The 26,721-nt window shown below is 37.9% G+C and overlaps 1 long non-coding RNA gene across 3 annotated transcripts in view; it reads left to right on the top strand.

Moving 5' to 3' along the window:
- The first annotated feature begins 770 nt into the window (after window positions 1-770).
- LOC126416310 (uncharacterized) overlaps window positions 771-26,721 on the top strand; it is a 55,668-nt gene continuing 29,717 nt past the window's right edge. For 2 of the 3 annotated variants that reach the window (XR_007575436.1, XR_007575435.1), the window contains exons 1-3: window positions 771-907; window positions 1,027-1,098; window positions 1,243-1,360. This is a non-coding gene — a long non-coding RNA (uncharacterized LOC126416310). Of the gene's footprint in view, window positions 908-1,026; window positions 1,099-1,242; window positions 1,361-2,349; window positions 2,828-26,721 lie in introns of those variants that run through there. The other variant, XR_007575434.1, reaches the window with a different exon arrangement.

Genomic DNA, 26,721 nt, shown 5'->3' with positions numbered 1-26,721 from the left:
AAAGGCAATGTTACTCGTAGTTGACCGTGAAATAAAACTGAATAATCGGACTTCATAATTAAATCGTTTCCAAAGACTGCTGCGGTAGGTACGGACTCATAATCTAAATCTCAATATTACAATAATTTGCCAGCCATGCCAATACGTCGTACAGAGGTGATTGTCTACTAAACATAAAAGAGTTACACAGTTAGTTAAATCAGATATATTCAATGAATAAGCCTACAGTTCATAATCCTACTTACTTTTATAAATATAAATTCTTTACAGAATCGAGTGCCTAGTGTGGTTGCAACTCGCAGTATTCTTCTATAACATGAAATATGGCGGTGTGCCAGACAATAAAATAAAATATGTGCTTCTCACACCACTTCAACCAGAGCTCTCCCTTCTTAATCAAACATAAGAGTAACGTAATTGTGCTTTTGTTTTATCAGCGACACAGCGCTGCAGTTGTGTGCCATAGGCTTTATTTATTTGTCACTGATTATTTATTTAATTAATATTTCGCGTTTCCGCGGAAACTCACGCTCGGCATGCAAATGTGCCTTTATATTGCCCCCTGAATTGCGAGACGAAAGGACACACCTGCAGGCGAGCAATTCACCTAAAGGCACAAGAAAATCTAAGTTATCTACAACTATTTACATGACTTACATTACACATTATACACATTATATACAAAATTTGATTGACGCGGGTGCGCCGTAAAAGTTCTAATGTTGGCAGATAGAGTGCGCGCATGCGCAGAAGCGTCTGTGTAACTGTGGCACTGCCGTTATATCGTACAGTTAGATCACGCGGCACAGTATTGCAGATCATATTGTTCGTGTGCGCGCGTTTTTCAGTCGTTGCACAAAGAAAATATTCAACCAAGATTACATATGAAGACTACATTCTATGACAGGTAACTTAGTTTTAAATTTACAATATTTGTTATAACACAATACAATTTAGATTGTTGAATGTTCTTAGTTACATAGTATTGTTTTGAAATACTTCAAAGAAAATGTCCGTATTTTTCAGGTGCGTTGACCTATACACATCGTGTCGTTATTACAGTTCATATTCATCCGCTGCACAATAATTTTTTTACAGGTTAGTATCGTCGTGGTAAAGTTTTTTGATCACCGTAACATCGTTGTATAACAACGTGATTAATACATAAGCGTGTCCATTTCCCATTTCCATTATAGTCGTAGTGATGCAGTTCGTTGTGACTAAAAGCATTGCTTATTACAGATCAGACGTGACCCGTCGAGTAATTGGTCCACGTGCAGTTCGTTTTTTACATTCCGTGGAAGCTTGGTTGCAGAACCTTGGACGGCACATAGCTGGCGTCGATCCTTGGACAGTCCAGGTAAGAGTGTCCGTCACATTTCGAGAACATTTCATTCCCTGAAGTTCCAACCAAAATTCTTCCACCCGTCGTGTTGTTTTCTGGACAGGCACTTTGTGTCCATTTAATCCAGTTAACATCTTGAAGTTGGGTACTGTAGTAATGTCACTAGACGATGCACGAATTATGCACTTCACATTTTCAGTTTTTTTGCTGAATATAGCTCACCTAAATGTTCGTAGTTATTAATCAAGGAAATCGTTCATCGCGTTTACATTGATACGCTGCATAATGAATGGCATTAACAGTTTCTTTCACATAGGTTTCCGCGTAGTTGCAGAGTTAGTAATGTTCGTTAATGTCCGTGAACAGTGGTTCACTATGCAATGTCTTTTTGGCACTCGTTTTGTTCAAATTTTTACATAGTAACAGTTACACTATACATCAGTTAAAAAAATAAGTAATTATACATACACACGTCACATATTTTCTTAGCATAAACATAATATAGTTGCACATAAACATGTTTACATCATCATTACATCGCTATAGGTTATTACATTGTGCCACATTTGATTACATGAATTGCAGATATTTACATCCTCTTTAGCGGTTTTGCTGGGATATTATCGATGTCTTTTTGTGATGTCATCTGAAATTAAGATAGGTTAGACACAACATTCATTACATCAGTAGGCAAGACCAGGCGTTTTCACTACTCAATAAATATTCAAAATAGTAAGAGAGAGAAAATGTTCGATTCCTCGCGTTTTGTGCGTGTGTGTAGAGTGTCTGTGTGGCCTTGACTACTGATAGATGCTTTTCGTGTTGAGAGATGTGCGTCTAATCTATTTCTCAAAGTAAAAGATCGCTTCACAGATGACGTCTGTCAGTTCGTCAGGTGTCACACCAAGTCAGTGGTACCTTCAGTAACAAATGTTCCGTGAAAAATTAATATGTCATCCACTGCTACGTAATCATAAATTTTACTTTAATATTCCGTCTTTCAGGTGGAGGCGCGCGCTGAAAGAAGAGTTCTTCTGTCTTCAACTGCGTCACTGGAACCGCTGAAATGAAAATTTCTATACTACTTATTATCTGTGTTGTAACAACAGAGTTTTTCGAGTTGCTTAGCAATATTTTGATGGGTATGACTTTGACATTATTCAGCATGAAATGCTCTAAGATCTCGGTGTGCGTATAGCCCAATAATTTTGTTAGTTCTAGGATGTTGTAACAGATACGCACCAGGATGGGGTATGTTAACAATTATATACGGTCCTTCATATAGCAGACGCCACTTAGCGTTGCGTCGTTTGAGTGCTACAGATTTATGATGAGTACGAAGTAGTACAAGCATTCCTACCTCGAATTTTTGTTTTCTTTTTATTATGTTTCTGTGATGTTTGTTTCGTATTTGTGCGTGATGTGTCAATGTAGTCAATACTTCTTTTATTTTCTGTTCAGGTGTGATTTCCTTGTCTGACAACTTAGGTAATGGTTCTATCCACTGATCGTTCTGTTTGCAATTGAACATGATCTCGTTAGGTGTGTAATTCGTATCGTAAATATTTAAGTTATTGTGTACGTCTTCGAAAAGACTTAGGTAGGACACCCAATTAGTATGTTTTGATGAAATATAGGTCCTCATGAATCGATTTAATTCTCGGAAAAGTCTCTCAGTCGCGTTACATTGTGGACTAAACCTCGAAATAAATATACTTTTAATGTTATTGTCCTTCAAGAAATTTCTCCATTTGTACCCAGAGTAGTATGCTGCATTATCTGATAGAATTGCTTTAGGTTTTCCCACGTGCGTCAGGTAATCACTTGAGAATCTTCGTATTATAGCATTTGCAGTGGCGGATTTTAAAGCATAAAGTTTTACATGTTTAGAAAATATATCGTAAAAAGCTAAGATATATTTGACGCCTCCAGAGCTTGCTGGATGCGGTCCACTGATGTCAGTACACAGAATTTCCAGGGGTTTACTGGGTAAAATAGAATGTAAATCTGTTTTTGTGGATAAATTCTGAGGTTTTGATTTTTGACATATGACACATGTTTTCAGTTCCCTGTAAATTTTTCTTCTCATATTGCTAAAATAACAGTATGTGCTGAGCTTTGCCAAACACTTTTTCGTCCCATAATGACCCCAAACTAAGTGTGTGTGCCAAATTAGATTACGTTCAGACTCTTTGGGAATGCATACACACCAGTTAGTAGCATTTGGATGTCGGCGGTAAAATAACACATCATTGTGTAACTTGTAATACTTAGTCAAAGGATGATTGTGTTTTTCTACCAGTAATGTTATTATCTTATACCAGTGAGGATCAGATTTTTGTAATTCAGCCATGTTTCTGCACATATCAATATAATATTGGTGATACTGCTTGTCTTGCATTAAGAGAATCCTGTAGTCATTTATATTTTCTAAGTCACTGTTGGTATCATTCATACCTTGTGGAAGTCTAGACAAAGTGTCTGCAATGGTGTTGTCCTTACCTCTTATGTACTTAATTTCAAAAGAGTAGTTCTGAAGTGTAACTGCCCATCGTGCTAGTCTAGGATGTACAAGTTTACAAGTTAACAAAAATGTCAGGGCCTGGTGATCGGTGTAAATTACCGTATGTTTTCCAAATAAATAATAATTGAATTTCTTGAATGCCCATACTATGGAAAGTGTTTCTAACTCAGTAGTGGAGTATGTACGCTCACATTCAGTTAGAGTGCGACTCGCAAACCCAATAATTCTTATCTGTTCCTCCTCTTTATTCTTTACAACTTGAAATAAGCAACAGCCCAAGCCAGTACGTGAAGCGTCACAAGTCATACAAAAATCTAAATTGAAATCTGGATGGCTCAATATGTTAGCACCCACTAAAGCATGTTTAATTGTATTAAAGTCATTCTGGCACTGTTCCGACCAGATCCAAACTTGATTCTTTCTAAGTAGATTTAGCAGATGTTTACTGTTCAAAAGTGGTTGTGGCAAAAAACGTCTGAAAAATGAACATAGCCCAAGGAATGATTTTAACTGCTTTTTAGTTCGAGGGCTAGGAAAGTTTCTGATAGCATCTAATTTACTGGGATCCGGACGTATGCCCTGTGAATTAATGATATGTCCTAAATACTTTATCTCACTGCAACCAAATTTTGATTTTCTTAGGTTGGCTGTGACTCCAGCTTGTGCAAATTTTTCTAAAATTCTTTGAAGAGTGTCAACGTGTTCATTCCAAGATTGTGTAGCTATCAGTATATCATCTACATAGTGTGTGACTGTCTCAACTAAATCGTCGCCAAGCACGGTATCCAGGGCTGTAATGAATACCCCAGAGCTGACATTCAGTCCGAAGGGTAGAACACAAAACTGATAGGTTCGCCCCCCGAACATAAATGCAGTATATTTCCGAGAATCAGGAGTGATACCCACCTGCCAAAACGAATTAGCGAGATCTATTGTGGAAAAATATTTTGCATCTAGAAATTTCTGTAATTGCTCTTCTAAATTTTCAGGTTTTGTGTGAACCGGTAAAATTATTTCATTAATAGCTCGTGCGTCTAACACTAACCTAATGCTTCCATTTGATTTTTTGACAACAAGTAGAGGACTACAATAAGGTGAGGTGGATGGTCCAATGACCTTCCAGTCTAACATTTGTTTTAATTCTTGCCACACAGCAGGTCGTTGAGATAATGGTACGTTATATGTCTTATGGTAGAAGATCTTGTGAGGCTTAACTTCAATCTTGTACACATACGTGTTGATAACACCTAATCGTTTGGTAAAAACTTGTAAATATTTGGATAACACTTCCTGTAGTTTTATACGTTCATGTACACTGAGAGCTGTAGCTTCACTTATCTTATGATCAAGCAATGTTTTCAAGTCCATTATCTCTGTGTCAGATGAGTGTGTTTGCATGTCTTGAATGTCATTGTCAAGTACTAACTGAACCTTGTACCCTGTACAGTGTTTGTCATGCTTTAGAGTTCTCCTGTCCAAATCAATAATAATTACACTGCCTTTATCATTTAAAATACATTTACCTTTGGAGAAGTCTATAATGCAGTCCTTCTCGCTCATAATATCTATTCCTAATATGCAATTTGTCACAAGGTTTTGTACAACCAGGAATGGCCATTGTACGGTTCCATTACCTATTTTAACGTTTACAAAAACTTGCTTCGTAACCCTACATGACTTATTACCTAGTGCAGTAGTTATTTTACAGTTTTGGGCAGGAAACTCAGGCACAGGTTCCAATTCACACATCTTTTTATAGAAATTAAAAGACAAAACGCTCACAGCTGCACCTGTATCTAGGATAATAGTAGTTGGAATCCCACCTACTACACCAGTAGTAGATGCTAAAACAATTTCATTTGTGTTTAAACGACATTGTGTACTGTCTTGTAAAAGTTCATCTGATATATTGTTATTGTGGTTGTATCTTATAAATAAAACAGGTAGTTTTTGTTTAGAATTATTCGGCATATCATTATTCTGTTGTTCAAGTGTGGTGTCAAATAACTGATTAACATTGAAGTCGCCCCCCAAGAATTCTTCAGCCACGACCTGGGGCAAAGTAGTGACTGTTTCTAGTTTGTTGGATTATCATTTGTACTAGGTACTGACACAGATTGAGGTTGTGCATCAGGTGTCATTTCTATTATATTCACATTCGGATATTGCCTATTATGATCTCCAAACTTTTGCGGTTGTTGTTGCTGTTGCGCATTATAACTTACCTGTCGGTCGTAAGGTATGCTCCAATTTTGACCTGGTGGCTGCTGTGGTAAAGCAGAGTTTGAATGAAAGTACTGATCGTTACGAGTCCAACCTTGATGCTGTCTTGGCTCGTAGTTATTATTATTTCTATTTCTGTTTGTGTTTTTGTTATTACCTTTGTATCCGTTGTTACCGTTGTAGTTATTACCGCGGTGCCTTTTGTATGGATTGCCGCATGAAATGTTATTACTGTTGTAACTATTGTTTGTATTGGAATACGCGTGCTGATTTTGATTTCCGTACTGAGACGGCATGTGAGTTTGCTGTTTTTGTTGTACCGCGTATCCAACTGTGGGCGCGCCAGAATTGTGTTGGCAAGCCTGCATGTTTTGCATACCACTAGTGTAAACATTGTGGCTGCTGTTTTGCCGCGCGAAGCACTGATCTTCAAGTAACATGTCAACCGAATCTAAGGCTGTTAAAAAATAATCTGAATCGTCATCCGGGATATGTAGGAGTTTTTCTTTAATGTTGAAAGGCAATTTGGCCTTCAACGCACGGAGTATATCACGCGTTGCGACTGGTTCGTCTAAAAAAATGTCCCATGTTCAAGTATTTTTCAAAATATCTGCGTAAGTTACCATTTTTACTGTTAAAAGTTTCAGGTTCTAAAATTTGTCTTCTGAGTCGCTCCTGGACGGATTGCGACCAGAATTTGTTCAGAAAAGCACGCTCAAACTCACTGTACGTGGTACATACGTCAGCTTGACTGTATGCCCAGACAGCTGCATCACCTTGGATGTAACCGACAATATATGAAATCTTTTTCCGGTCACTCCAAGTGCGTGGAAACGCGTTACTAAAAGATTTAAGAAAAATCACCGGATGAATGGTTCGTTTTTCTGGGATAAAAATCTGAAATTGCCTGTGTTTCATTAAGCTTTCATCTTCCTTCGCATTGTGATATGGATTTATTCCACTGTAATTACTGGTATGTTCAGCTGGCGAGTAATTACGATAATGTTGCTGTGGTTTACCATGATAATAGCTTGTGTTTGTGTTTCCACATCGTGGTATGTGTTGTAGTCGTGGTGTGTTTTGTTCTTGTGTATTTGTCGTGTGCGGAATGTGTGTATCATACTCGAATGTATATTGGTTTCTGAACTGTACATTTTGACTGATATTTTCGTTACATTCAGACTGTAGTTGATCGGTGAATTGTCTCATGGGTGCAGTGACGGATTGTACTGCGTCACTGATCAGCTGTTTGTTATTAGTAATGTATTGCGCTACGGAGTCGTGCACAATTGTTGGTAAATTTTCACGTAAGCATCTATCAAAATGTTTGTCTTTTCTCAACCCAATCATGAAATTCTTTATTAATATTTTGAAAATGAGCTGTGGCATCTGATTGTAAGATGTCAGTCAGGTGTTGTTCAACATTGTCAAATTTATTCTGTACGTCAGTAATTCGTTTTTCAAGGCTGTCATGTACTGAAGGATATGTTTGAATTTGTTCAGTAAGAACTTCACACGTGACGTTAAGGTTTTTTACTTGTGTCTGTATAAGTGCTACGTCAGTTGTAGTCTTTTCTTGTCTCGTATTGAGCTGGGAAAATTTAGTACCGAGTTCGGTCATCTGTTTGGTCAGTGTGGCGTCTATAAGTTCCACACGTTTACACAAAGTGTCATTACCTATCTTGATTGCTATGAGATCAGATTTGATTTCGTCATTTTGTGTTTTTAACTGTTCATTTTGTGTCTCTAATTGTGCCTTTAAGGTTGCCATATTTTCGGCGTTCTGTTTCCTTATGGTTGCCATATTTTCTGCGTTTTGTTTCATTAGCATTTGTAACATGTCGGCAATGTTTACCGTTTGCAAGGTCTCTGCCCCCGCCGCGTCATTAGACGTGACGTCATGCATTAACATGGGCTCTGATTGAGATTTTGAAATTTTTGTAGTGGACGGCCTATCGTCAAAATTTTCGTCAACACTTGCGTCAATGTTTGATGAATCGTCACTACCGGTTGCTGTCGTAAAGTCATTTTCTAACACTTGTCTCACGTCCGAGTCGGATTGCGTCTGAATAGTACGTCCTTGCTGTTCCATTTTTGCGTATTGTTTTCTAGTTATTACCATGCCACACGTGATATATGTTTCAAGAAAATTTTTGACACTGATTTTAAAATAAAATGTAGTTGAGCATGAATCGCTCGTAGCAACAATGGCTGTCTGTTAATTTAAAAATATAAACTGAATTTGAGATTATTGGTAATGGCTGCTGGCCATGTTACATGATATCGTACAGAAGTCGGCCATATTGTACACTCGTGTATTGGTATTGTTGCATACGTTATTGTTTAGGGAAAAGTACTGAGAATGAAATTTATCACTGAAACTGTTATGCGGAAAAGAAACACTACAGAATTTAATGAAAAGCTAATACACTGAATTATACGTCTGGTCAAGCCTACCAATGCAAAGATGCTGCGTCTTACCTTATTTTGCTGGAAGTTTCATTGCGTCTTCCCGCAAAATTTCAGAATTGGAAAATATCTTCAGATTTTGTTATCTCTCATACATTGACGTCCAGGTCCAGAAAGTTGATTTTTTACATGAAACAAAGAGAACAATGTAACAAATGACAAAATAACAAGTCCGACACGCAGTCGCCAATATAAAATAAATAAATAAAAAAATATATATTGTTATTTAGATATTGATTATTCTATCTGTATGATGGTGATTGTGATTGCAATTGTATTTGCTTATCTGGAACGTGGACGCTTAATTATTCGGTATCAGACGCTTGACAATGGCTTTTTCGTAAAGGCAATGTTACTCGTAGTTGACCGTGAAATAAAACTGAATAATCGGACTTCGTAATTAAATCGTTTCCAAAGACTGCTGCGGTAGGTACGGACTCATAATCTAAATCTCAATATTACAATAATTTGCCAGCCATGCCAATACGTCGTACAGAGGTGATTGTCTACTAAACATAAAAGAGTTACACAGTTAGTTAAATCAGATATATTCAATGAATAAGCCTACAGTTCATAATCCTACTTACTTTTATAAATATAAATTCTTTACAGAATCGAGTGCCTAGTGTGGTTGCAACTCGCAGTATTCTTCTATAACATGAAATATGGCGGTGTGCCAGACAATAAAATAAAATACGTGCTTCTCGCACCACTTCAACCAGAGCTCTCCCTTCTTAATCAAACATAAGAGTAACGTAATTGTGCTTTTGTTTTATCAGCGACACAGCGCTGCAGTTGTGTGCCATAGGCTTTATTTATTTGTCACTGATTATTTATTTAATTAATATTTCGCGTTTCCGCGGAAACTCACGCTCGGCATGCAAATGTGCCTTTATAATTGTACACTGGTTCCCATTTTTCATTCCCTATTGCCATCTTAAGTTTAGTATATAAATTTTCCTTTATATATAACTGTATCAGTTTCAGTTACATCTATGCTCCCTACATCTGTGATCACAAATGTAGTTTTCTAAGGTGTTTACATTTACTTTCTCATTTCCTACATTTGTGAGAACATGGTCAATACGTGTCTTCGTATTTGCAGTGACTCTTGTAGGTTCTGAGTTCATTTGTTTAAAGTTATAACACTGTAATACATCCATATAGTGCAAATAGTTAACACTATTATTTAATGAGTCTATGTTGATGTCTCCAACAAGCAACAAGTGTTTTTTATACATTGCTGTCCCCTCCAGCAAGTCCTCTAGGCAACTTAGAAACTCTTCTGTGTTACTTGCAGGTGACTATACAGTGCTGCTATAACAAGGCTGTTGTTTACATACTTCAGGTTTACTGCTGCAACCTCAAATACCATTTCAGTACAAAGAGCATCTATCCATTTAACTTTTTCACGTTTTACATCATTTCTACTATAAATGCCTACCCCACCACTTTTGTGTGTCTTTCTGCAGTACAAGTTTGTAAGTTTGTAATTTTTTAGCCTGTAACCATATGCTTCCTCTTCCTTGCATCCCAATTGACTTGCTAGGAAGAGGTGTGGCTTAGTTTCATTTAGGTAAACACTCAGCTGCTCTGTTTTATTAGTTACATACTGGACATCCTGATATGTGAGGGTTAATTTATTATGCTTTCCTCTAAAAAAAACATCATTGTCTACTTTGTGACTGAGAATTCTGTTTAAATTGTATTTTTCTTTGATAATTTCCCATATTTTGTAACACAAGAATTTTTTGCCTTCAAAATTTAGGTGCATACCATGTCTGGTATGTAGGCTTCTTTTCAGTTAGCCAATATCTAATATTTTACATTTGCCAAAACGAGCACACATTTGTTTCATTTTAATGTTTGTTTTTTGAATCAACTTATTTACACACGAATTGTACATGAGATCATACCTGTGAGGCAGCATTGTAATAATGGTGTTTTGTGATTTATTTGCTTCTAGGAAGTTTTCCAGGCTTGCTAGGCAATTTCGTTCTTCATTTCTTCCGATGTCATTGGCACCAGCTATACACACTACATATTCTTTCTCTTCTTTCTTGTTTCCCTACAGGTCGACATCAGTAACAGATTTTATACTTGCTCCTGGTTTCACTATTCCTATTGATTGGATATCTTTGTAATTGTCCTGTAAAACACTAGCCAAATTTCTGCTGTGGCCATCTGTTAATAAGAGAACGTTGTACCTTTTTTCGACGGTTTGACGATCGTATTTTTTACCGTTTTTTTGTTTGTTTCTCCACTGCATAGTTTGCGAAATTCGTTTTTGCCACATTTCACACTTTCACATTTATCACTATTGGTTTCTGGTAAGAGCTGAGGCACAGGTAGGGCAAATCTAACTGTTCTGCGTGAGTTTTCACCTTTTTTGCTGTGAAGATTACTTTTTGTAACGTTTTCCATAGACACACTCGAATTTACCTCATATTTTGATCTTGTCACTTTACCACAGTTTTTGGAATAAAGGATATTAAAATTGTTTTCACACTTGAAACTTGGTTTACTCACTGTAGGTGACGTTTTTTCGCCTTGTGCTTTACATTTGCCGTTCACTGTCTTCCATTCCTTCGGTAGTGGTTAGAGGTCCGATGTACACTGCCTCCATCTGCAAGCAGATGACACAGTAATTAACCATTGCCATTCCACTATTTGAAGTCTGTATATTGTCTTCTACAGTCGATTAAATAATTTAGCGATGGCTAATAACATAAGCATAGTTTCCCTTTACTCTTCTTTATTCCTCCAATAGTAATTACAACAGGCTAGAAATTCTAGAGGCAGAAACACTAATAGGAGTAGTTCCTATGTGAGTTAATGTAACCAACAACTGCACTTTTATTATTAGATCTGTAGTCCTCATCTTACTATGTACTGATTAACAATGTTTCTTGAGTGAAAGTTGCTATGCCTTGACTAACAAGAGTATTTTTTAACTCCGTTGCATAGCAGTGGTATATCTATGGGACTTCTGGCCCAAGCTATAAGTACTTGTCACGACTCACACCCAAGTTGCCTACATGCAGGGGCACATTGGGTGACAAGTGTAGAGGTGTGCGGGAGGTGAGTTGGAACATTTGTGCACATGTGCACTCACACACACATATTGTGCTCTCAATTGTAGCCCTGTTTGGTGCAAGGCACAATGTACTCTCAAATTAAATGCCACAATGTTATATCCATGTCTAAATTGTCTTTATCTTTATCCTATAACAGTACAAAACACATATGACCCACTTTTTTGACTCTGCTGGTGTAACTTGCAGGTTAAGGTACAGTTTGCGTCCAAACATGACTATTGTTAGACCATTACGGCCCAAATCCCAAAATAACAGACCTTGTAAGCTATAACAAACGTATTTAGGTCTCCCAGTCTCAACTCAGTCTTTTACAGGCCATTAAAAGTGAAACAGCCAATCATCATTAACCCCAGAGCCTATTACCTTGCTCTCTGTACCCCAAGCACAACTGCATTTTGATCTGTGTACCCAGTTTGGTGGAAGACACAATAGACCATGAAGTTAAGTGTTGTAATGTTGTTTTCACATCTCACACCATCAATCATATCTTCCGAGATGGATTGCAGAGATCTTTGACCATGATGAAAACTCAGTCTCTGTACCAAAAGTAAAATGACACTTAAATGAAACTAAAAATTTTCTGTATTATTTATCAAAGTACATAAAGATTTGCTCTGACAGTACAAAGCAAAAATGTCTCACTTTCTTGACACTAGTTGAGTAACTTAGAGGATAAGGTACACGTGACACTTAAAAAACGACTGTGGATCCCCAAATTAATTGTGCAATGTATCACGTAAACTGCATATTTTCATAATAGAAAAGTGTAGCTACAAGAAACAGTAAACCTCACCAAGCTCCATTTCAGGAGGAAGGAGATAATGCATCATATTCTACACAAGAAAAATATAATTGACATTACTACCTGCCTAATAAGGCTTTTTATTACCTTTGATCTTAGGCCTGCTTGACGTTATGTTCACTTGTTGCTTCAATAAATGAACATTCATCACCTGACTTTTTGGAGGCTTTTCAGTAATGCTTCACCTCACCAACCACAATTTTAGTGGGAATAAGATAAGAGAAAGCTTTTGACAATGTTGACTGGAATACTCTCTTTCAAATTCTGAAGGTGGCAGGGGTAAAATACAGGGAGCAAATGGCTATTTACAATTTGTACAGAAACCAGATGGCAGTTATAAGAGTCGAGGGACACGAACGGGAAGCAGTGGTTGGGAAGGGAGTAAGACAGGGTTGTAGCCTCTCCCCAATGTTATTCAATCTGTATATTGAGCAAGCAGTGAAGGAAACAAAAGAAAAATTCGGAGTAGGTATTAAAATCCATGGAGAAGAAATAAAAACTTTGAGGTTCGCCGATGAAATTGTAATTCTGTCAGAGACAGCAAAGGACTTGGAAGAGCAGTTGAACGGAATGGATAGTGTCTTGAAAGGAGGATATAAGATGAACATCAACAAAAGCAAAACGAGGATCATGGAATGTAGTCAAATTAAGTCGGGTGATGCTGAGAGAATTAGATAAGGAAATGAGACACTTAAAGTAGTAAAGGAGTTTTGCTATTTGGGGAGCAAAATAACTGATGATGGTTGAAGTAGAGAGGATATAAAATGTAGACTGGCAATGGCAAGGAAAGCGTTTCTGAAGAAAAGAAATTTGTTAACATTGAGTATAGATTTAAGTGTCAGGAAATTGTTTCTGAAAGTATTTGTATGGAGTGTAACCATGTATGGAAGTGAAACATGGACAATAAATAGTTTGGACAAGAAGAGAATAGAAGCTTTCGAAATGAGGTGCTACAGAAGAATGCTGAAGATTAGATGGGTAGATCACATAACTAATGAGGAGGTATTGAATAGGATTGGGGAGAAGAGAAATTTGTGGCACAACTTGGCTAGAAGAAGGGATCGATTGCTAGGACATGTTCTGAGGCATCAAGGGATCACCAATTTAGTATTGGAGGGCAGCGTGGAGGGTAAAACTCATAGAGGGAGGCCAAGAGATGAATACACTAAGAAGATTCAGAAGGATGTAGGTTGCAGTAAGTACTAGGAGACGAAGAAGCTTGCACAGGATAGAGTAGCATGGAGAGCTGCATCAAACCAGTCTCAGGACTGAAGACCACAACAACAACAACAACAACAACAACAAGATAATGCACAACAATCTACAGTATAAAAATATAAATGACGTTATTGGACAACTAACATAATTTCTTCTTATTTTTGATCATATGCCTATGCAAGTTTATGTTAGCAGCGATACAGAAATCAGAAGGCTGCGACATTAACCAAATGGACTTGTGGTGCTAGGGCTCTCTAAAGTGTTTACAGACTGTGCCTCTTTTCCTTATCACAATCAGCTGCTAAATAATAGCAAGAGCTAACTTCAAGATAGGATCTTGGAGATTTCCTGACTCTTTAGAACAGCAATGCATACTAAAAATGATGCATTTCAGAGAGATTTTTAATGTGGTGTATCAATTCAAGTGCATACTTTCGTAATACACAAGTGTAACTACAAAAAGCACCGAATACCACATGTTAGCTTTGTAAACAATTAGATCAGCTTGGTGGAGGTTCAGTTTGCTTCTGTCAACTAATCACAGAGTAGGATCTGTACATCATAAAAACATCTTGTTTTGTCATACTGTTTATTCCTCAGTTTTAGACTCTGCAGATGGCTTTTCTGTTGCTATATGCACAATGTTGAGGTGACCCCTTTAATTACAATGTAACCATCCTTTTTAAGGGAATCCAAATGCCTTATACTGTAGTAAAGGCCTTGAATCCACCATTTTCTTTGAGTACTCCAACATATGACCATGTTGTATGGTATATAAAGTAAACACTGATATCTTGTATTCCTCAGTAATATCCATATTATTCCATATACACTCTAAGACAAAGAAAACAATGCACCACAAAGAAATTATCCAAACAGCGCGGAAATCGGTAGATGTGACATACATGTACAGACAAACAAATGATTACAATTTCAGAAAAACTGGATGATTTAATTAAGAGAATGACTTTCACAAATTAAGCAACTCAATAACATGTTGGTCCACCTCTGGCCTATATGCAAGCAGTTATTCGGCTTTGGGTTGTTGGATGGCCTCCTGAGGGATATCGTGCCAAATTTTGTCCAACTGGTGCGTTAGATTGTCAAAATCCTGAGCTGTTTGGGGAGCCCAGTTCCATAACACTCCCAATGTTTTCAATTAAGAGAGACCTAATTACCTCGCTGGCCAATGTAGGGCTTGGCAAGCATGAAGGCTAGCAGTAGAACCTCTCACTGTGTGCAGGTATACATTATCCTACTGAAATGTAAGCCCAGGATGGCTTTCCATAAAGTATAACAAACTGAGGAGTAGAATATCGTCTAAATACCATTGTGCTGTTTGGGTGCCATGAATGACAACCAAACGGGCCTGCTATGAAGTGAAATGGGAACCCAGACCATCACTCCTGGCTGTTAGGCAGCATTGAGGGTGACAGTCAGGTTGGTATCCCACTACTGTCTGGGTTGTCTCCATACATGTTTTTGCTGGTCATCGGGACCTGAAATCTCATTGACCAGAGTATAAATGTCTTCAGTGATGAGTCCCACTTCGAAATGAGCCCCAACAACCAGCAAAGACGTCTGGAGACACCACAGACAGTGGTGGGTTACCAACCTGACTGTCACCTGCTTTACAAACTGACAGCCAGGAGTGAGGGTCTGGAGTGCTATTTTTTTTCATAGCAGGACTCCTTTGGTTGTCTTCCACATCACCTTCATAGCACAGCAGTACATCAACAATATTCTATGCCCCAGACGTATACAAATTTCTGCATACGCTGTGTTTAAAGTAATTTGTAAGCTTTGTTTGCATGTCTGCAATAGTTTGTTCTGTTTTCAATAGCAGTTGAATTCTTCTGTATTAGCAATGTTTTTGCCAAATACTCAAGTTTCCTTTCTTTTCTTTTACTTTGACCTCTACCGTTTCCAGTTTTCTTTTGAGTGTATATGTTACTATAAAAGCCTGAATTTGGAGAATGTGAATTTTGTGAATGTGAACACATACCAAACACGTAGTTGAAAGAATGAATATTTAATGATATTCTCATGTATTCAGACCATTACCAGTGGTGGAAGTCGAAACGAGAAGCCAAGACAGAGAGGTGGCTGCCTGTCGCCAGTTCCTTTGTTCTGCTGTGACTAGGGTCACATGCCATCTGTTTGCTATACTCTGGAACACTGTTGTTTGTCAGTCTTTTGCAAGGTTTGGCAGTGTGTGTGACATTTTCTTAAATTTTATTTTGTTATCTGATAACCTAATGTAATTGAATGGATACTGCATTGAGCTCTGATCTTTTTTTTAAAAAAAAAGAAAGAAAGAAAAAAAGGTACGTACACTGATTGTGAGCAAACAAGAATACAGTTGTTTTGATTTTTCTCAAGAAAAGTGGTCTAAAATACTTTACAAAGTGATTTCTACTAAAACAAAGTGCAGCACATCTTGGGGTTACAGGTAATTAAAATGTTCTGACATCTTCAAAATTAGTGATGAAATAATATTAATTGCACCATGAAAACCAGAAGAAATGGATTGTTCAGTACACCATCTGAAACTCACACCGGAACAGGCCATGAGGGAAGATCACATATCCTTAAACAATTGCAAATTAAATACAAAAATATTACATATGAAGTTGTAGTGTTATATTTAAATTTATATAAATAATGGCAAATGAAAAAGAGTCCACCTAAAAAAAGCTATTGTTGTGGAACTAATGGTCAGTATGAAGTTAATGTCAAGTCTGTCTGATAGATCTGCAGTCACATGGAAGCAGCAAATATAAGTTCATAGTGCTATACCAAGATTATTTAATGGAGTTTGTCGAGCTACAACCTCCGAAAGCTAACACAGCTGAAGAAGTAGCGCATAACTGTTTGCAGAGCATGGCTAGGCATTGAAAAAGATAAGTTAACAGATTGTTCATAATACTTGTATTCTGATAATAGCACATTACATGTAGCACACTTAAGAGAGTGAACATCAAGAGCAAAGATAGTCTACTCATCATACTCGACATATCGTCGTGTGAGGATCAGAGGAACGTAACTCCATTTTATCTACTTTACAGGAGGTTAAAAAAAATGATGTTTTAAGAAGTATATTTCATTTTTTGGTGGCTAATACAAACTTTATTGAAAAATTTCTACACTACACATAAATACACTTAAAAATCTGTCAGATGGTAATGTATTTATAAAAATGGTTCTTACTGGACTACCACTATTAATTTTTAATATAGTGCTAAGGAGATACGTCTTTATGATCCTAAGTGGATAAATCTATATAAAGGTTTTACACTTTGGAGATACGCATTTGGTTTGCCAAAATATAGCTTACAAAGGTAATTTACTCATTAAAAACAGATAGGGTACAATAAAAGTAAAAACATATGAGCAGAATTTGTAACTTCATCACAACTGTTGCCACCACAGTATGAATATCCAGCTATTTCTTCTTGAAGACTCTAGGAAAATGTGTGGTACTGTTCCCTGATAATGCCACTGCGGCATAGATCCAGGAGGTCTTTCACCTTCTCTTCCTGAAGTTTCTGTGCTCCATGGTATTTCGGTTCCAACTGGAAGATTGTATCAGAATTTTGGGATTTTCTGGAAACTGGCAAAATCTGAATTGTTGATTATGGAAATGCTTGAAAAAGATGTGATTAACATCACTTTTGCGATATTGAAGTTGCGTCACTTTAAGCCATTGTACTTGATTTCCTTCACTGTCAATTTTAGTATTCTTAAACTTTTCCTTCTGCATAGCACCAAAATCCAAAAAGTCCTTCTGGTTCATTTCAATGACATCATACAGTCTCTGTTTTGTAGCAGTTTGAACAACAGTATACCACCCTGAAGGGTCATAAATATTAATATTTTTTGCAGCCCTCTCTATACGGGCATGGACTGAATCACACTTCATTAAAGAGCAGCCACGCTCAAAGAAGCACTGCTGTATCACTAGTATGTTCAATGTTTGGACAGCATGAAGGAACATGGTACTCAAGTTGACATTTTGGTTCTGTCCACCACAAGTGTCTGAGAACAAAACAACTGGATGGCCATCTGCAATCTTCTGGAGTTCTTGAAATACACATGATGCTACTTCAATTGAGCCATGTTTAGCCACACCTTCATGCCACATGTATTTTCTAGCTTTCCTGGTAACAGTATTGTATACTGTGAGGCTGTACACTGCCAGTCTTCTTTTGTAAAAAATGGCTTTAGCTGCTATGTGTGGACAGTATCTCACAGCTTCTAGGTCAAACTCCAGTAAGTGACATTCTCTTGCATTGACCCGCTCCTTCAATTCATTTTTTAGTATCCTAGCAGCCTCCTTTCTCTTGAGGTGTTCTGAGTGCTGGTCTTTCTCTGCTTCTTGATTTTCTTCAGAGAGATTTTGAAAGCGATAGCAGTGCCCACACATACATCTTTTCTTGGTACATGAAAGCCTAAGTTAAACTCTGTGTTGAATATTTCTCTGTAAAGCCAATATTTTTCAGCAATAACCTGTTCCTCTTCGCAACGTTTCTTATATAGTTTGTGCATTATTTGTATAGTCAAGTCTCCTGGTAAGAACTGTCGCACAGTGCTCTGTCGGCAGTAATGTGATGGAATCGTAGGAAATGATTTTATATGGTTCCTTATTCTCTCCCTTGCCTCGTCGGATCTCCTTATACCTGGTCGATGATGACCCCTCTTGTCAGCAGGCAGAATCATGTTGCTGCTGTCCCTTTTCTTCTGTATATATCACACAAATGTTTCTGATATGTTAAAAATGCTAAGGAAAAACCCTAGACACACTTGAACTTCACTACCATTTTTCAGGAGAACATACTTCTTTGTGAAATTTCTTCGAGACTGTCCACCTGCAGAACGTGACCTTGCTTTACGTACCACCTTAATAAGTGGAGATAAATACTGTCGCTGCTTTTCTAAATCTTTCATCATCCAGAATCCTTGGAACATCTGTCTCCCTTCAGTCTTGCTGATGTTCTTGCTTCACTTTCTTGGGCATTTGGAACAATCCTTGTACTTAAATGTTCTGGCTGGTACTTTTTTATTAGCAGTTGATTTGTACGCCTTTCCTGACTGCCTATTCATTTTTCTTATGTTCTTTTTCCACTTGTCAGTGTTCTTACTTCTTTTTCTCATTTTATTTTCCTTACCAACTTGATTTCCTCTGTCAGACTGCGGTGTTCTTGATCATTAGACCAACAGTTACTGGATTAACTTCTTCCTGTTGCATGTTCATTGTTGTTGTTGTTGTGGTCTTCAGTCCTGAGACTGGTTTGATGCAGCTCTCCATGCTACTCTATCCTGTGCAAGCTTTTTCATCTCCCAGTACCTACTGCAACCTACATCTTTCTGAATCTGCTTAGTGTATTCATCTCTTGGTCTCCCTCTACGATTTTTACCCTCCACGCTGCCCTCCAATACTAAATTGGTGATCCCTTGATGCCTCAGAACATGTCCTACCAACCGATCCCTTCTTCTGGTCAAGTTGTGCCACAAACTTCTCTTCTCCCCAATCCTATTCAATACTTCCTCATTAGTTATGTGATCTACCCATCTAATCTTCAGCATTCTTCTGTAGCACCACATTTCGAAAGCTTCTATTCTCTTCTTGTCCAAACTATTTATCGTCCATGTTTCACTTCCATACATGGCTACCTCCATACGAATACTTTCAGAAATGACTTCCTGACACTTAAATCAATACTGGATGTTAACAAATTTCTCTTCTTCAGAAACGCTTTCCTTGTCATTGCCAGCCTACATTTTATATCCTCTCCACTTCGACCATCATCAGTTATTTTGCTCCCCAAATAGCAAAACTCCTTTACTACTTTAAGTGCCTCATTTCCTAATCTAATTCCCTCAGCATCACCCGACTTAATTAGACTACATTCCATTATCTTTGTTTTGCTTTTGTTGATGTTCATCTTATATCCTCCTTTCAAGACACTGTCCATTCCATTCAACTGCTCTTCCAAGTCCTTTGCTGTCTCTGACAGAATTACAATGTCATTGGCGAACCTCAAAGTTTTTATTTCTTCTCCATGAATTTTAAAACCTACTCTGAATTTTTCTTTTGTTTCCTTTACTGCTTGCTCAATATACAGATTGAACAACATCGGGGAGAGGCTACAACCCTGTCTTACTCCGTTCCCAACCACTGCTTCCCTTTCATGTCCCTCGACTCTTATAACTGCCATCTGGTTTCTGTACAAATTGTAAATAGCCTTTCGCTCCCTGTATTTTACCCCTGCCACCTTTAGAATTTGAAAGAGAGTATTCCAGTCAACATTGTCAAAAGCTTTCTCTAAGTCTACAAATTCTAGAAACGTAGGTTTGCCTTTCCTTAATCTTTCTTCTAAGATAAGTCGTAAGGTCAGTATTGCCTCACGTGTTCCAGTGTTTCTACGGAATCCAAACTGATCTTCCCCGAGGTTGGCTTCTACTAGTTTTTCCATTCGTCTGTAAAGAATTCGTGTTAGTATTTTGCAGCTGTGACTTATTAAACTGATAGTTTGGTAATTTTCACATCTGTCAACACCTGCTTTCTTTGGGATTGGAATTATTATATTCTTCTTGAAGTCTGAGGGTATTTCGCCTGTTTCATACATCTTGCTCACCAGATGGTAGAGTTTTGTCAGGACTGGCTCTCCCAAGGCCGTCAGTAGTTCCAATGGAATGTTGTCTACTCCGGGGGACTTGTTTCGTCTCAGGTCTTTCAGTGCTCTGGTAAACTCTTCACGCAGTATCATATCTCCCATTTCATCTTCATCTACATCATCTTCCATTTCCATAATATTGTCCTCAAGTACATCGCCCTTGTATAAACCCTCTATATACTCCTTCCACCTTTCTGCCTTCCCTTCTTTGCTTAGAACTGGGTTTCCATCTAAGCTCTTGATATTCATACAAGTGGCTCTCTTTTCTCCAAAGGTCTCTTTAATTTTCCTGTAGGCAGTATCTATCTTACCCCTAGTGAGATAGGCCTCTACATCCTTACATTTGTCCTCTAGCCATCCCTGCTTAGCCATTTTGCACTTCCTGTCGATCTCATTTTTGAGACGTTTGTATTCCTTTTTGCCTGCTTCATTTACTGCATTTTTATATTTTCTCCTTTCATCAATTAAATTCAATATTTCTTCTGTTACCCAAGGATTTCTACTAGCCCTCGTCTTTTTACCTACTTGATCCTCTGCTGCCTTCGCTACTTCATCCCTCAAAGCTACCCATTCTTCTTCTACTGTATTTCTTTCCCCCATTCCTGTCAATTGTTCCCTTATGCTCTCCCTGAAACTCTGTACAACCTCTGGTTCTTTCAGTTTATCCAGGTCCCATCTCCTTAAATTCCCACCTTTTTGCAGTTTCTTCAGTTTTAATCTACAGGTCATAACCAATAGATTGTGGTCAGAGTCCACATCTGCCCCTGGAAATGTCTTACTATTTAAAACCTGGTTCCTAAATCTCTGTCTTACCATTATATAATCTATCTGATACCTTTTAGTATCTCCAGGGTTCTTCCATGTATACAACCTTCTTTCTTGATTCTTAAACCAAGTGTTAGTTATGATTATGTTGTGCTCTGTGCAAAATTCTACCAGGCGGCTTCCTCTTTCATTTCTTAGCCCGAATCCATATTCACCTACTATGTTTCCTTCTCTCCCTTTTCCTACACTCGAATTCCAGTCACCCATGACTATTAAATTTTCGTCTCCCTTCACAATCTGAATAATTTCTTTTATTTCATCATACATTTCTTCAATTTCTTCGTCATCTGCAGAGCCAGTTGGCATATAAACTTGTACTACTGTAGTAGGTGTGGGCTTCGTATCTATCTTGGCCACAATAATGCATTCACTATGCTGTTTGTAGTAGCTTACCCGCATTCCTATTTTTCTATTCATTATTAAACCTACACCTGCATTACCCCTATTTGATTTTGTGTTTATAACCCTGTAGTCACCTGACCAGAAGTCTTGTTCCTCCTGCCACCGAACTTCACTAATTCCCACTATATCTAACTTCAACCTATCCATTTCCCTTTTTAAATTTTCTAACCTACCTGCCCGATTAAGGGATCTGACATTCCATACTCCGATCCGTAGAACGCCAGTTTTCTTTCTCCTGATAACGACATCCTCTTGAGTAGTCCCCGCCCGGAGATCCGAATGGGGGACTATTTTACCTCCGGAATATTTTACCCAAGAGGACGCCATCATCATTTAATCATACAGTAAAGCTGCATGCCCTTGGGAAAAATTACGGCTATAGTTTCCCCTTGCTTTCAGCTGTTCGCAGTACCAGCACAGCAAGGACGTTTTGGTTACCGTATTTACTCGAATCTAAGCCGCACTCGAATCTAAGCCGCACATGAAAAATGAGACTCGAAATAAAGGAAAAAAAAAATTTCCCGAATCTAAGCCGCACCTGAAATCTGAGACTCGAAATTCAAGGGGAGAGAAAAGCTTTAGGCCGCACCTCCAAATCGAAACAAAGTTGATCCATTGTAATATGAGACACAATTTAGGTCGAATGAATGACGATACAGCTACAGTAGTTCGATTCGAGTTGTAAGCTTAGCAGTTAAGCTGTACCAGGTAGCCATTGCTATGTGTCAGGCGCTTCGTCCGTATTTATACGGGTACCCTTCCTTTTTCACGTGCTTCGTCTGGTTTGAATCAATTTCCTTATTTTGCTTTGATCTGATAAGTGCCATTTTCTTTGTTATAGGTGTTTACGTCACTCTAAGCTGAAAATGCGTTACTGTACTGTGTCATGAATTGTTTGTCGCATTCTGATCGTGCGTGTTTACGGCCTGTCACTGCTTGCGGGATGGCTCGCTTTAAAAAAAAAAAAAAAAAAAAAAGGAGAGAGAGAGAGAGAGAGAGAGGAATCGTCTCATTAGCGAAACAATGCCAAGAGACTGCTATTTGTTGTTACTTACTCCGCTGCTTTCTTTGATAATGATCAACAAGAACCAAATGATAGAGGATGTTCTGAATGAGAGTTTAGCGATAATTTTTCTCCATTTGAAAATCTTTGCAGCCGCTTCTTTAGTACATCAAATTCTGAACAGAAATTAGTCATCTTAGATTTAAAAATCTAGTCAGTTACCGTGCTTCATTTCTGACAGTATCACTATTACGCATAAGAATAATACAAATATAAACATGACATGATACAGATATTCTTCCACATTTGCTGTTGTCTCACTCTAGTTTCGTAGTTTATTGGGCAGGCAGGATTTAAATAAGATAGCAGCAAACACGAAAGAATACATGGCAAAATGTTTATATTCATATTATTCTTATGGTGAAGAGAATACTGCATGTGATTCACATTTCATCAGGTTCCTATTAGCAACCACCTCTTCTCACAGGTAGGAAAAAATTCTGAACGTAGAGTTGGCCATATTGACAAACATCCCAAACAGTCTTACCAGTTGGATTTTCATAGTACATTGAAATTCTGCTACATTCGAAAATGAACAATACGAAATTTGTATTTTCTTCGTTGGATAATGTATAAAAATCCAGTGGTCGAAACTCGGGGTGGAGAAAAAAAAGCTCGTCTTCCACCTTTTTTTAAATTTATTTACTGACGCAGAGGTTTTGGTGCCAGTATTTATCTTTGAGCCTACAAAGCATGCCTGTGTAGTGCTACATATATTCGACGGCAGAAGTTAGTTGTGGCGGCACCTACCAACATTTTTAAGAACCTCCGCTTGCTTTGCACTCGATTGTAAGCCGCAGGCTGTTTTTTGGATTACAAAAACTGGAAAAAAAGTGCGGCTTAGATTCGAGTAAATACGGTATTGTTACAAGGCCAGATCAGTCAATCATCCAGACTGTTGCCCTTGCAACTACTGAAAAGGCTGCTGCCCCTCTTCAGGAGCCACACGTTTGTCTGGCCTCTCAACAGATACCCCTCCGTTGTGGTTGCACCTACGGTACGGCTATCTGTATCGCTGAGGCACGCAAGCCTCCCCACCAACGGCAAGGTCCATGGTTCATGGGGGGGGGGGGGGGGGGGGGGGGGGCGGCATGTTCATTAACATCACAAAACCTTTTCCCACACAAATTGAAGAATAGCTGATTTGTTGGCGAATGTGGATTTTCGTATTGTATCTCCTTTGTGATATTGCTTGGAAAGGAGAAAATTATATTACTGACATTAGTGCCTTATCTAGCATAATATAGCACATTAATCAACTATGAATCTTACAGTCCCATTGTATTTTAAAAATTATGACGTGCGATAATTACGACAAAATGTACCACTTCACCCAAAGACAATAAATGTGGCCCTAGCTCTATTGAAATGCACATGTGTTGTTATTTTAGTAACATTGCAGTTAGAAGAAGAAATAAATCAGAATGTAATTAAGGACCACTAAGAAAATGCGTACACACAACCATATTCAAACGATAGTCCCAGTATATATATTTCGTTGGTCAAATAATTTGTGACTAAGAAATTAGTATTTGAAATGTTGAACAAGACCCACAGATTATCATTTTGCTTACCAAGGTTTTCTAAAGATAGTTGCAGTTTCTGTTGAACTGCAGCTCTCCTTTTCTTTGGCCTTGGAGATGGTGATGGTGATGGTGATGATGATGATGATGATGAATCCACGCTGTTTTCAGGTATGTAATCATCTGATGAACCTGAACTAAGCACTTTGAAATTATTGCAATCTTCTTCAGTTAACTCTTGCAGTCGTTTCATTTTGGGACAGTTTTGTTTAGCAGACGAGGTTCCACCATTCTTTTCTTCTGCTCCTGTAATTTCTATAATATGGTATACAAACAATGAATTGGAATCAAGTCAAACAAACTAATGATCTGTGTCTCTGTGGATGATTATCTCATAGATAAAATTAATAGTAATTCATCTTACCTTCATCGGATGTAGAATTGCTCTCACTGCGGTAATTTTGCATCACTAGCTCAACCATTCTCCTTACTCGCGAAGTCATTTTTTATCTAACAGAGAGTGCACACTAACAACAACCTCTTCACAGTGAATACCATACAAAACTAAACAAAATTTGACGTGACAATGACAGCAACGTGACTGTGTTGACAATGCTTACAAAGGACACTCCTTGTTTAGCGTTTCTCCACTTATTGAATCTTGCAAGGGAAATACAACGGCTTGAAACCTCGTACGTAAAGTATTTCAAGAACTGATGAACAGATGAATGATTCAGCAGGGAGGCATAATGCGAAGTTTCAACTTGGCGTCGCAAGCTTTGTTACTAACTGCTAGACAACATATAATACTATTTCAGCACACAGGAAAATAGTGCACAAATGCAGCAAAGTTGTGTTATACAAAACAAGCAGATAATGGTATCTGCTGAATAAAAATGTATTTCCAAATTTACTTCATGAAGTAAGCAATCAGAAGAACGTAAGCGCCCATATGTTTTGCTGATCTGAAAATAGAGATGCACTGACTTGAGACAGAAGAACGTAAGAGCCAATACTTACTCTGTTACTCACTCCTGTGAATGGGAATGTGTTATGCAGATCCTGGTGCCTCTCGCATCCATCTAGAAAAGATAACCTGAAGACGCCTAAATAAGGCAAAACACGTCACTGAAAAATAAAAAAATAAAATTGCAACCAAGACTGTTTTTAACCAATTCTTTGTAAATAAGGCACTATCACTGCCATCTTTGTCAAACTTGAGGTATTCTTCCACAATACCATTCAACAACTTTGCTTTGATATTTTCTGATGTAAAAATTTTGTCCATTGTACTGGACTCTATACCTATCAGGTATGGTAAACAAACTTTTGGTAAACCTCCAAGCATAATCAGTGCAATTATCCCATCATCAACTGGTTTGCCCATGCTCTGCAGTTTGTTGGCTACATCCAAAATGTGAGCAACGTAATTTTGAATATTTCCTTCGTATTTGGATAATGTAGAATCCAGCAGGACATCCCACAGATTCATACACATGGTTTTATTCTTACCAGCAAGCATGTTTTCCAAAGTATCCCAAGCTTCCTTTGCTTTTGTTGTGTTTTCAACATGTGCATACAGAGATTTATCCACATGCAAAAGAATAAGTGTCCACGCATCTACATCCTTCTCTGCATTTGTAGCAGTACTTGCACCTACGGTATAATCCCATAATTTCTCATACATTAGAATGAGTTTCATACTGAACTTCCACGTGTTATAATCATCCATGTTTCTCAGTTTGTCTACCACCGGAGTAGTGGTTTTTGACAAACTTACATTAGAAGCCATTTTCAGATACTCAAATTCAAAGCACTAGAATATGTGACGGATTTCTTCTGAAAAATGAGAGTTCAAATTCTGATGAAGTTGACAAAATGCAAATCAAAACAAGTATCACACACCACGCAGGCACATAACCTAACAGCCTTCTTCAGTTATTTATATTCCTAGCCACACAACAAATATAGTTCACCGCAAAGACTTGCCATTCTGGGCCCATAACCTGTTAGCAGAGAGTGGTTAGGCATTGAAAAAGATAAATAACAAATAGTTCATAATACCTATATTCTTATAACAACACATTAAATGTAGCACACTTAAGAGAGTGAACATCAAGAGCAAAGATACTCTACAGGTCGTACTCGACGTATACAAACAAAAGAACCAAGGAGCCAGATTACCAGCATAAAAATAACCCTCTTCAAATATTTTTAACTTTTGGTGTCCCAGCTTTATAACAATCAAATTGTAGAGAATTCTGTAATCAAGTCACATCTGAACACTGCACTTTTGCTGAAAGAGTTAAGATAGTTCATGGAAAGCTTCATCATAGTCAAACAGAAGGCTCAATTGAAAAGGCGAATCAGGGCATACAGAATACATTAACTGCATCAACAAATGACAGCCATATAAATTCATGGTGAGATGCTTTGCCATTGATTCAATTTCCCAAAGACAAAAACATATCATGGACAAACACGCCAAAGTCCTTTTGAAGCAATGTTTGGCGTTAAACCAAAAAGAGGCACAACATCTACAACTCTATCTG

The sequence above is a fragment of the Schistocerca serialis genome, chromosome 8, assembly GCF_023864345.2.
Source record: "Schistocerca serialis cubense isolate TAMUIC-IGC-003099 chromosome 8, iqSchSeri2.2, whole genome shotgun sequence".
NCBI lineage: Eukaryota > Metazoa > Arthropoda > Insecta > Orthoptera > Acrididae > Schistocerca > Schistocerca serialis.
This window is presented reverse-complemented; position numbering and strand designations above follow the sequence as displayed.